This window comes from Otolemur garnettii, unplaced genomic scaffold (assembly GCF_000181295.1).
Source record: "Otolemur garnettii isolate 467f Iridium unplaced genomic scaffold, OtoGar3 scaffold00072, whole genome shotgun sequence".
NCBI lineage: Eukaryota > Metazoa > Chordata > Mammalia > Primates > Galagidae > Otolemur > Otolemur garnettii.
The window spans coordinates 7,600,740-7,613,925 of NW_003852467.1; the positions used below are offsets into that span (position 1 = coordinate 7,600,740).

General features: G+C 40.6%; 1 pseudogene; it reads right to left on the reverse strand.

Moving 5' to 3' along the window:
- Positions 1 to 12,121: 12,121 nt before the first annotated feature.
- Positions 12,122 to 12,586, reverse strand: LOC100950624 (annotated as a pseudogene).
- Positions 12,587 to 13,186: the final 600 nt, after the last annotated feature.

Genomic DNA, 13,186 nt, shown 5'->3' on the forward strand with positions numbered 1-13,186 from the left:
AGGAGGGAGAGGGGAGGAGGAAGGGTGATTGGCAGGATCTCACCTAATGTGCACAATGTGAGTGTGTTCAGCATGCCCTCTTGTTGAAGTGCTCAACTACAACCTGAACATTTCTTTTTTTTTAAAATTAAATCATAGCTGTGTGCAACAATGCAATCATGGGGTACAGTGTGGTATTTTGATATAGAATTTGAGATATTTTCATCAAACTGGTTAACATAGCCTTCATGTCATTTTCTTAGTTGTTATGTCAAGACGTCTATATTCTACTTTTAGAAAGATTCACTTGTACCCTTGTAAGATAAACCATAGAGGTGATCCTTCCAATCACCCTCCCACCACCCATCCACCTCCCTCCCTCTCTTCCCTTTCCCCCTCCCCATACTCTTAGGCTGTAATTAGGTTATAACTTTCATATGAAAGCTATAGAATTAGTTTCATAATAGGGCTGTGTACATTGGATACTTTTTCTTCCAATCTTGAGATACTTTGCTAAGAAGAATATTTTCTAGCTCCATCCATGTAAACATGAAGGAGGTAACGTCTCCATCTTTCTTTATGGCTGCATAATATTCCATGCTGTACATATACCATAATTTATTGATCCATTCGTGGGTCGATGGGCACTTGGGCTTCCTCCAAGACCTAGCAATTATGAATTGGGCTGCAATAAAGAGTCTGATACAAATATCTTTGTTGTAATGTGGTTTTTGGTCTTTTGGATATATGCTTAATAAAGGAATTGCAGGATCAAATGGCAGGTCTATTTTTAGTTCTCTAAGTACCTGAACTTTTCTTATAACTGAAAGCAATTTAACCTAAAAATTTGTGCCCCCATATTAATTTCAAATTAATTTCTCTGATGGTTGAGGATGGTGAGCATTTTTTCATATATCTGTAGGCCATGTGCCTATCTTCTTTAGAGAAATTTCTTTTCAAGTCCCTTGCCCACCCTGATATGGGATCACTTGTTTTTTTCTTGCTAATACGTTTGAGTTCTCTATGAATTCTGGTTATTAAACCTTTGAGACTTAACCAGCAAATATCTTCTTCCATTCTGAGGGCTGTCTACCTGCTTTATTTACTGTGTTCTTGGCTGTGCAGAAGCTTTTTAGTTTGATCAGGTTCCAAAAGTGTATTTTTGACATTGCTTCAATTGCCCGAGGGGTCCTCCTCATAAAATGTTCACCCAGGCTGATTTCTTCAAGTGTTTTCCCTACACTTTCTTCTAGTATTTTTATGGTTTCATGTCTTAAGTTTAAATCTTTAATACAGTGAGAGTCTATCTCAGTTAATGGGGGAAAGGTGTGGGTCTAGTTTCAGTCTTCTACAGGTCACCAGCCAGTTAGCCCAGCACCATTTGTTAAATAGGGAATCTTTTTCCCACTCAATGTTTTTAATTGCCTTGTCAAACATCAGGTAATGGTAGGTAGCTGGATTCATCTAAACTTTAGGATCTTACCTACCAGAAAAATCAGTCCTTAAAATGAGAAGGCCAGGTGGTATAGTGGAAAATATCATGGGCAGGCATACATCTCTGATTAGTGAATCCATCCTTCACTAGGGGATAAACTTGGTCAAAAATGTTTAACTTCCAGGAACCTCAACTTTCTGATGTGTAGAGAGCTTAGCAAATCATACATTGAGGCATTATTGAAAGGATTAAATAAGCTATTACATATAAAATATTGAACTTGTTACCTCACACATAATAGATGATCAACAAATATTATTCTCCTTCCACCTTTCTTTCTTTTCTCCTCATAGCTACAGCCCCATCTGTATGTGGCAAATGTTGCTATATGTGAATATCATATAAAAATATGCTAGGTGAAATTGAACCTTAATGAGTACCAAACGTGTAATGTGGTGCTAAGTATTTCACATTTATTGTTTTAGTTTTTAGAAGGATTTATGGTTGTTCTGATTTTCATGAGAAATAAGAATATAAATCTTATATCAACTGAGTGAAATCCCCTATGACTTGTCATATCAACACTCAAATAGAAGCCAAAGAATCAAGACATGGGGTTTTAACTAGGAATGATTTTGAACTTGAAGGTTAAAGTCTCAGGATAATATGCTGAAACATCTAGTCTATATTTTAATGATGAAAATCATATTTAATCTTTTTTTCCTTTATACATTCTTACAATTTTAAAATTGGGAGCTGGTTCTTCAAAGTTACATTAAAAATATTCGGCTCATTCTGTCCTTGATGCAGCAGATCTGAAATCCTTCTGGCCATGTTGGTGGTCTCCAAGCTCCTCAGGACTAAAATTGACAGCTGAATTCTGCTCAAGGGAGCAATGGGGAGATTAATGCTATTTTGCATTTTTCCCAATCACAGCATTTCTATTAGACTCGTAATAATTGACCCTTATGTGTGAATCCTCCACTTGGGAATCACTACAGAATTACTACCTCATAAAATGGCACCTGCTCAATTGTCCCTTCACAACAAGTGCAATAAAAATTGCCCAAATTCATAAATGTGATAGAAAAAGCTGCCATAGTGATGATAATGGATTTCCTTAGGTCTGTGATATTTTATCTGTTTCCCTATGAGGTTTTCCTTTTCATCTTTCTTCCATTTCCTTAACTGAAAATATTTCAAAAGTTTGAAGTCAAGCCATAAAATGAAGCTATTTGGTACTAAGTCAATCTCTCTTAGCCCACTCTACAGTGACTAGGCATTTTAATTAGTGCAAATCTCTTTTGTCCATGAGTAATTTTAATGAGTGTTTTTGGCTGTGCTGTTCTATATGGCTTTAAACTTGCATATATTTATCCTAAGTTTTGCTTTCATCCCTAACCGCAATTTGGTTGATTTTCAAATGAGAACAGGAGTGTCTTGGGGCCATTTTGCTAAGTTACTCAATGAGTTTGGGTTGCTGAGGGAAAGCAGTGTGGCAGAGGGAGTTGTTTATGTTCAAAATATAATTAGTCACATTGCAAGTCTCAAATTACCAGTGGAGTCATGGGCTTATATTTTTCAGTTGGGCACTTTGACTTTACTTCATAATTTTCTTTCTAATTATATCAAGAGGGAGCCAGGTCAAAAGGCATGTGTATCAAAAGACACAGACAAGAACATTCACACATAGACGCTGTATTTGTAATACCGACCAGTCTCCCAATGGAATATTATAGAGCAGTGTGAACAAACAAACTGTAACTACTCACAAGTGCAAAGGCAAACATCACAATCAAAATGATGAGTAAATGAATTCTGACACAGAAGAGTACACGTTGAATTTTTTGTATGTCTGTGAAGTTCAAATCTAGTGATACTAATAAATGAAGTGAGAAGTCAGGGTGGTGGTTATCCCAGGAAGGGAGATTATGATTACAAGTGGTACAAGTGAGGTTTCTAGGTAACAGTCTGTATCTTAATATGAATGTTGGTTAAAGAGGTATGTTCACGTTATAAAGTTTCACTGATACACACTTATGACATGCACTTCTCTAAGTATACCCCATATGTAACATAAACATACGTATTTTCAATAAAAATAGAGATTGGCAGTGCAGGAGTTGCTTATCCATTGTTTAGTTGTTTCTTGTTCGTGTTATGTATGAGAAAGCATGAGGAATTTCTGTCTGTGAATAATCACCAATGAACATGGAAGGAATTTTGGCTTATGTTTAGGTACCAGAGAACTCATCAGCAAGAGTATAAAGTGGGTTTAGTCATAAAAGTGAAAATACCACTGGCTCAATAAGCCAACAATTATACATGAATTGCCAAGTCCAAAGTGTCCAAATTAGGTACCTCCTATTGCTCTATGGCACGAATAAGCACGTTAGGAAGAAATAAACTGTTGTCAGTTGGGCAGGGACCTTTGAAAATATTCCTTCAAAGAGTGGTCTGCCATCTGGATAGGAGGTTTACAGCCTCAACGCTGCATGAATGTCTATTAAAAGGACACATGAATAGGAGACAATGAGGAAGAACAAATATGAGCATTCTATATTACCTAACTAGAATGTGAACCTCTCCAGCAAGCCCAGACTCTCACACCAACCACAACCCCTCAGGTAAAAGCACTGATGAAGACAAGTTCTGAACATAATGCATACAGCAAGGCGGGAGAAATGTTTGCTGCCCAAAGGATATTTCAGCTCTGTATAAACTAGGATAAGAATCAACCTGTTTTTAGGTAACCTGTTAGAGGATTTTTTCTCTATATACATTTTAAAATAAAACACCTTAAACAGAGTCTCTTGATTTAAGAGTTGAATTGGAATTGCATAATTCACTTGAAAGTTAGAATGTACCTATAGCTACCAGAAAGAAAAAAAAAAAAGAAAAGAAAAAATATCCTGAATTTGATCTTACCAAACAAGGTGTCTTTTGATTATTTATGCATACTTTTTTCCCTTACAGAACCCAGTGGTGAAGTGAGGCTCTAAATAAAATACAATTCTCAGTGTCTACGTCTTTTACTTGTAGTGAAGTGGCTTTCCTATTATTCTTCCTGATGCAGGAAAGGTCTTTGCAATACTTGACATGGCCAGAGTTCATGACAGCCCCTTGCTGATGCTACTACCATAGACTCCCAAGTGATCATTCCCTGGGTGATATTTCTTAGTACATTTTTTTCTATTGCTTTTATAATGTTTGGTGTTTCAGGGGAGAACTTTTATGCTCTCGTATTTTAATGTTCTCCTAATCATGTGGTTAACAGAGACTGAAGAATCTTATGGAAAATGCCAGTAACACGTTGTATCCTTTAAATACATCACTTATGTAAGTGTTTAAAGATAAGGGTAAAAATGAAAAAGTCTAAGGCCACTTTCTTGAACAAACAAAGTCCATTTATCAGTGGTGTTGGTGATCACTCCAAAGTAAGGTGGAAGTAATTTTTAATACCCCTACTTAGCATAGCATGTGGAAAGTGGTTAAAGACAATTTGCTTAATATTGGGGATTTCTCAAGTATTATTAAATTTTTCTTAGCCCAAAGACAACTTTATTCTTTTCTTTTCTTTTTTTTTTTTTGCAGTTTTGGCTGGGGCTGGGCTTGAACCCACCACACACAGTTTATGGGGGCCGGTGCCATACTCTTTGAGCCATGGGTGCTGCCCCCCGCTTTTTTTTGAGACAGGGTCTCACTTTGTCGCCCTCTAGAGTGCTGAAGCGTCACAGCTCACAGCAACCTCAAACTCCTGGGCTTAAGCGATTCTCTTGCTTCAGCCTCACAAGTAGCAGGGGCTACAGGTGCCCGCCACAACGCCCGGCTATTTTTAGAGGCCAGATCTCGCTCTGGCTCAGGTTGGTCTCGAACAGTGAGTTCAGATGATCCGTCTCCCTCAGCCTCCCAGAGAAGTAGGAATACAGGCGTGAGCTGCCACACCCAACCCCTAAAAGTTCTTACACAAAAGAACAAAAAAGAACAAAAGTTCTTAATTACACAATACTTGGCCACAGCCTTCCCACCACCGCCCGCTGGGGCGCGGTGCCCCAAGGAGCTCGCCGTCCACCTCCCGTGTACAGCAGCCCGGTGGCTGGCCTGCAGCCCCTCCGGCCCGACGGTGGAGCACAGGCCACTGCCCCAGGGCTACACGGTGGAGTCGGTGCTGGCCACCCTCTGCTCCTGTCAGCTGACTGGGCTCATCGCCATCGTGTACTCCCACGAGACCCGTGCAGCCCTGGGCAGGGGCGAGCTGCGCGGCTAAGGAGGCCCAGAGGAAGGCTCGCTCACTGGTTCTGTTCAGGCTGCTCTTCCAGGTCTTCGTGTCCACCAGCTGGGTCATCTACGTGGGGGAGGCACTCTACTTCCCCTGAGGCTGTGGCTCCTGTGGGGACGCCCGCGTGCCCAGGAGTAACCAGATGGCCAGACCTTTTCTGTGGATTTTGAGCCCTGGCGGTGGCCGGCTGCTGCCTACAGAGGGGACCCAGCAGACTTGTGGTTGGACCTCAGCCCCCGCAGGTGGCCCAGTGAGGCTTCCGGCAGTGCCCTGACGTGAGGCGGCCCAGACCAACTGTGGGACAGGGGCCCACCTGAGGCCCATTGTCTAGGTGCCTCCTCCAAGATCTTCCTGGGACTCTGGCCTTCGCCTTCATCCCTCAGAAACGGTCAGAGCCAACGCTGTCTTCAGGGCCATCTGGAAGGATCTCGCTAGCTGGGCTCCCCCATCTCTACCCCAGGGACTTCGGGTGATCCGGCCACCCCCTCCTCGCTGCCTAGTAGCTCCTGGCTGGTTGTTCCCGCGCGCACGCCCCACCCAGGAGACAGGTCCCCTCATGCTGACCCCACGTTCAGAAATCAGGGCACTGCTTTTGGTCGACAGCGACACCAACAGAGCTTCATGTTGTTACTTCAGGGACATGGCTACTTCCTGGCTCACTTCCAGAGCAAATACCAACCTCGTCCACAGCTGGGCTGCCGGGCTCCCTGGCCGCCCCTCTCTGCGGTGCTGCTGGCACACGGGGCAGCTCCCCTGAGCTGTCCTTCCGCTCCTCCCTGGACCCACTTCTCTGGGCAGCTTATTGAGAAACTGCTCTCTCTCCTCCTGCGGCTGGGCTGGGCTTCCGCTGACCGCTCTCTCTATGAATTTTTCAGCTTCTGCCTCGCCTGACCCGAGCTTCTGCTCACTGGCTCTGCCTGTGCTGCCCACAGCTGGAGGATCAGTGGGCTCTCATTCAGCAATGGCCATCCCGATCCGGGGGCCGATCCAGGCAGCTGCACAGGGCTGCCCTTGTGTCAGACTCCTGGTGCCCCAGGCCAGTTAGCTTTAGTTTTGAAAACCCTTCATTTGAACAAGAGTCAAACCTGCCTGTAGAGAAGCGGAAATGGGCCCCTGGCTGCGCCGTAAAAGACCCACAGCTCAAATCCAGTCAGGTGCTGTCTGGGTAGCCTATGTGGTGTCACAGCCCTGACATGGGAGCCCTTTCTCCAGGGGGCTGGAGAGACAGGAGTGAGGAAGCAAGTGCCCAGCAGCTTGGGGATGGTGAGGTGGCCCCCATTCTAGGATAGGGGGCTGGTCCAGAATTAGGACTAAAATGCATGATAACCACACAAAAAGAAGGAGGAATCTTTTTTTTTTTTTTAGGGATCAATAGATGCCAGAATTTTTGATAGAATCCTGCAGGCACAGTGACAGCCCCTAGATGAGTGCTCCTTAAACTGCAGAGGGCACACAAATTACCTGAGGAATGGCATATACGATGTGGCTTCTGAGTCCATCCGCAGGACCCGAGAGCCTGCATTTCTAATATTCCCAGGTGATGCTGAAGGTGGCAGTCAGACCAACAGCCAGTTAAGTGAGAAATTATTAAAACTATTAAAAAGCAATGAAACCAAGTTTATACCATGGATGGTCCTTTGTGTCTCAACATCCTTGTGAAATTGCAGCTAATGCAAAAAACAAGGAAGTGTGATTTGTAGTATGAAAACTGGAAGAGACCTGATGTGGTGGCTCACTCCTGGGATCCCCTTGATTTGGGAGGTGGGAGGATTGCAGAAGCCCAGGAGTTGGAGGTTACAGTGATTATGCTACTGTACTCCAGCCTAGGTGATGGAAGAAGACCCAGCGAGATACTGCTCAGCTGATCTCCAAAGTGGTTGCCCCATCTGGAATTCCCCTCGGCAGCAGACAGGCATCCCAGTGGCTCTTCACCCTCTCCGACCTCTGGTATCTGTAAGTCTTTTAAGTTTTAACTCTTCTGGTGAGTGTGTGTGGTGGCATTTTAGTGTGGTTTTAGTTTGCATTTCTCTGGTGACTAATATTGAGCTTTAATCATGTTTATCAGCTATTTGGATGTCTCTTTTTATGATGTGACTGTTCGAGTTGTCCCACCTATTTTTTACACTGGATTATCTCTTCCATGTTGATCTAGAAAAGCTCTTTGTGGATTTTGGATATGAATCATATGTTAAATACAGTATTGCAAACATCCTTTCTCACTTTTCACTCTTAATGGTGTCATTTGCTGAAAACAACTTCTCAGTTTTAATGTAGTCAAACTTATCTTTTTCCCTGTGAGTAACTTTTCATCATTGAAGAAAAATTTTGGCCGGGCTAAGTGGCTTATGCCTGTAATCCTAGCAATCTGGGAGGTTGAGGCTGGTGGATTGCTTGAGCTCATAGGTTCAACACCAGCCTGAGCAAGAGCGAGACTCCATCTCTAAAAACAGCCAGACATCGTGACGGGTGCCTGTAGTCCTAACTACTTGTGAGGCTGAAGCAAGAGAATCACTTGAGTCTAGGAGTTTGAGGTTGCTGTGAGCTATGACACCATAGTTATTTTGAGACTATGTCTCAAAAGAAAAAGAAAAACTTCCCTACTCCTAGATCTAGAAGATAGAAGCTTTGTTGGCTTATTCATATTTAGATCAGCCACTTGCCCAGAATAGGTTCTGGAGGTCTGTTTGTCTATTCTTGTGACACAATCATACTTGGTTATGGAAACTTGAAGTCAAGTCTTTCTTTTTTTTCCTTCAAAATCTGTTTTTTTTTTTTAAAGTCAAGTCTTGACATTGGGTGGGTCAAGCCCTCCCACTGTTGTTAAGTATCTTGGCCATTTACAAGTACATCATTTGTACGTATAGCAAATTTTAGAATTAACTTGTCAATTATAACATACAAAAAGGTTGGGATTTTGACTGTGACTAAGCCTATGCATTCATATGGAGACAATAACTAATCGTTACAATGCTCAGTTTTCCAATAATTACTCAATACTTGAAATACGATATGATTTCACTAAATATTAGGTGTCTGAATGGTCAATTAATTATTCAACACATAAACAAAGTGTAGGGAAGATAGAGAGACGGAGGAATGGAGAAACTATATACATTGGTAAATAAGTTTTTTTCTGCAGTATTAAATACTTTTTATACTCTTTCCATTATCATGGTTTTACAATTTATAGTAATGGAAAAGGTCTCTTTGGTGACTCATAAGAGTGTTTATCTTTCTCAATATAGAGTCTTCTACTGAAAGCAAAATTAAATGCTGATACCTACGTGGTAGTTCCTTTCCCAGCAGCAGAATGTGGTGGTTAAATGTCCAAGTCTTGGCGGCACATAGCTCTGAGTTTGAAGTTTAGCTTATTAGTTAATTGTTGGGTATTCTTGAGAAATTATGTAACCTCTCTAAGTTTGATAAAGTAGGGATAATAATAATACCTATTTTATAAGGCTTTTGTGAGAATTTACTCATCTGTAGTTTAAAAGCACCATAAATCTTGTCACATGTATTGTCAATAACTATTAGTTATTGTTTTGGTATAGGATCTCCTCAATATTCTTCAACAGATCAAATCAATAATAAATTATAAGCAATTTTATATTGACCTCAGCTTTAAATACAACAGTATCACAAAGTGTGGTGCATAAGTGTAATAACTCTTCAGCCAGAGTACATGGACTCATATGTTGAATTTTGGGCAAGTGTTTACACATTTCTTATCTTCAGTTTTTCATCTGTAACATGCATATGATTTAATCTCAACTCACAGGATTGTTGTAAAAGTTACGAGGTACTCTGTAGGTGAAAAGCTTACGGTGATACCTGCCACATAGTAATTATGTATTAAGAATTAACTTTACCATTTTTATTATTATAAAAAATGGCTGTTCATCTCTCATTCTTTAAAGTGTATTCTGTGCCAGACAGTGTTCAGTTAAGATAAATTGTACACAAATACCCTACAATCAAATGGAGGAAAACTAAAGTGTTAAAGAGTCTTGTTCTGAGTTAAAAATGTTATAATAGAGGTATGCACGGATATTTGCACGCTCAGAAGGGCGTGGTTAACTCCACTGGTGGTGGAGATATTCTCAGAGAATACCAAAGATGTCATTGTTTATATATCATTAAGATGACTCCCTTTGCCCCATCTATGCTTTGGTAACAGATATGTGAAATATATTGTAACAGATATTGTGAAATATACATCTGGTCTTCATCTTCCTGCTTCCAGGGTATAAAACTTCTAAAATCCTCAGAATCTTCAAAGTGATATGTGTCTTTTTGTATGCTAATGAGTCAACTGTGGGCTGGCCTTTCTTAGGTAGGGCTGGTCATTGGAAACATCAAAGCCGGATTAGATGGTTGTTACTTTCAGGCCCATTCCCCAACCTGATAGGGAGACCGGCTGGAGGCCAAGTTGATCACCAGGAGCACTGATCTAATCAATCATACCTTTGTAATAATGTTTCCATAAAACACAAAGAGAGCAAGTTCTGGGAGTTTCCGGATAGCTAAAGGCATGGAGGTTCTTGGAGGGTGGTGCACCTGGAGAAGGCATGGAAGCTCTAAGCCCCTTCCCACGTGCCTTGCCCTGTGTATCTTTTCCATTCGTATATTTTGTAATATCCTTTATAATAAACAGGTAAATGCAACTATTTCCCTGAGTTCTGTGAGCTGCTCTAGCAAATTAATCAAACCCAAGGAAAGGGTTGTGGGAACCCCAATTTATAGCCAATCAGTCAGAAGCATAGGTAAAATAATCTGGGGTTTATGATTGCGATTGGAAGTGGGAGACAGTCTTACAGAACTGAACTCTCAGCTTTTGGGATCAGATGCTTTTTACAGGTAGATAGTGTTAGAATTGGAGGATACCACTGCAGAATTGATTTCTTGCTTTATGTGTTGTGGGAAAACCCCCCATACATCTGGTGTCAGAACAGGACATAGTGTGAGAGAAGAGTAGGAAAGAATTTTTTTTTTTTGTATTTATCTTTGTTTATTCATAGAGTGTCTCTCCTACTAGACTGTGGGAGATACTTAAGGCAGAAACTGGTTTTAACTCATGTTGCATGTCCATATTCTAGCATATTGATAAATATGTAATAGATATTCAGTACAAAAATAGTGAATAAATGAATGATTTTCATGCAGTAGTTTATGGCAAAATCTCTTGATTTACCTTAAGTAAATGGCAGAAATCATGGGAAGAAATTTTAGTTGAAATATTTCTTTGGGTCATATTCAAAGGTAGGTATAAACAACTGAGACAAATAAGTAGATTTTTTTAAAAGGAGATTGGTCACTAAACTATACCATTTTCTCATTGTTCGAGAATGATACTTTATGGTGAATTTGATTGTGTGCTGTCCATTTGTGAACAGAGCATCATCATCTTGTGATAATGGAATTTTAACAGGAAACAAGATTATACAGTAGATGTTATTTGGTCCATTGTTTGGTTTTCTCCCCTTGAGCTGGGGTTTTCTAAATGTTGTGAACTTGGTCACTGTGGTTTTCTACTTATTGTTTTGAATCTTGTGTTCAGCAATTCCAGAAAACAAAAATATACGTATTTGGCTCAGATGCATGGACATCTCTCACATAATGATTTGAAGTAGAAGAACCACCAGGAACATTAAAAAAAAAACTTTTTTTTTTGCAGGTTTTGGCCAGGGCTGGGTTTTAACCCGCCATCTCCGGCATATGGGGCCGGCCCCCTACCCCTTTGAGCCATAGACGTCACCCACACCAGGAACATTTTTTGTTCACTTTTCTTCGAATACCAAATTCATGGAAACAATTTTTGTGAACCAATAATTTTTCTATAATTATTGCAATGAAGCCACATAGTATTTTTGTATCTAACTTTCTTGATCAAAATATTATATTATATTTAAGGTAAATGTGGTGTTATGTTTTCCATGGGATTCTGCCATTAGATGTGAGTCATTTTTGTGTCTTTGGTCTCCCGGAGTCAAATATGTGAGTAATACAAGATGGGTTTAACAACTTAGTAGTCTTTTGAAGGCCTTCCCACATGTTTGGAATTGTCCATTTATTTAAGATTTTGTATTTGGATTCCCAGAGAAACTGAACATATTGGAAGATATCAAGTAATAAATTCATATTACCTAGAGAAAAAAATAGAGAGAGAAAGAGGATCCAGCAATGAATGTGATAAGCAAATAAAGAGAATAGATGACTCAGAGAGAGAGAAAAAAGAAATCAAGATTTAGAGAAAGTGCAGTAGGTTTGGATCCAAGAAGCATATATGAGCCAGTATTTTCAAACCTATGAACCAATGCTTTATAAACTTTTGGGGGTCTTGAATCCTTTTGAGAATCTGATGAAACTGGAGATACTATTTTCCTTATTGTGAAAAATTATATATTTAGAATTAGCCGGCTCGACTTGATTTATATGATCCTAATTTTGTTGACAACATCCAAAGCATTGTCATCAGGAGCCAGTCAAAAATATACCTTCTTTTCACCATCAGGCTTGATCAGGGTATTGATGTTGGCCACATCAATGTCATAGAGCTTCTTCACAGCCTGTTTGATCTGGTGCTTGTTGGCTTTGATGTTCACAATGAACACAAGTGTGTTGTTGTCTTCTGTCTTCTTCATGGCAGACTCAGTGGTCGGGGGAACTTGATGATGGCATAGTGGTCAACCTGGTTTCTCCTGGGGACACTCTTCTGAGGACATTTGGGCTGCCTCCAGAGCCACAGTGTCTTCAGCTGCTGGAAAGGGGGTGATATATGAGTCTTCATTTTTTTGTGGCTGTGGATGCCTTTTAGCACTGCCTTCTTGGCCTTCAGTACCTTTGCTTTGGCTTTGGCTTTGGGAAGGAGCTTCCTTCTTCACCTTCGGTGCCATCTTGTGAAAAGTGGAGATACTCTTGGTAGAAAGTTGGGAAAGGAGGTGCACATACACACACAAAGTTACAATCTCGCATTCCCATTCAAACCTACTCATACACTTGTAGTTAAACACTGTTCCAACATCTCAGTGTAACTAAAAGGGTAAAGGGATTAGATGTGGTCTGAAGAAATATATTGTCTCAAGATTGCACTTGGTGAATTTCTTGAGCCCCTCTTAGAAGGTGAAAGAAGACAAGCAAGAAAGTTCAAACAATCTCTATAATCTCCCCAGCCACATTTTCTTTTAGGAGGAATAATTATTCCTGAGGTCCAAAACATCTCAAAAGTACATGATGTCAGTTATGTTGTCTATAAGACTTCTACTTGCAGGAAAAGGGGGATCTTGCTGTGTATGTATAGTATTCATTAGAACAACCTTAAGTGAAGAGACCAATTCCATCATCACTCACTTCAAAAATATTAGTTTTTCAAAGGTAAGGATGCCTGTTGTTGGATTTCTCTGACTGCTAACATCCTTTGCTTCATAAAACCAACCGTGATTGAGGGGCACATTACATAAGTATAGACTAGAGAGGCTAGTTCATAAGAATCATGA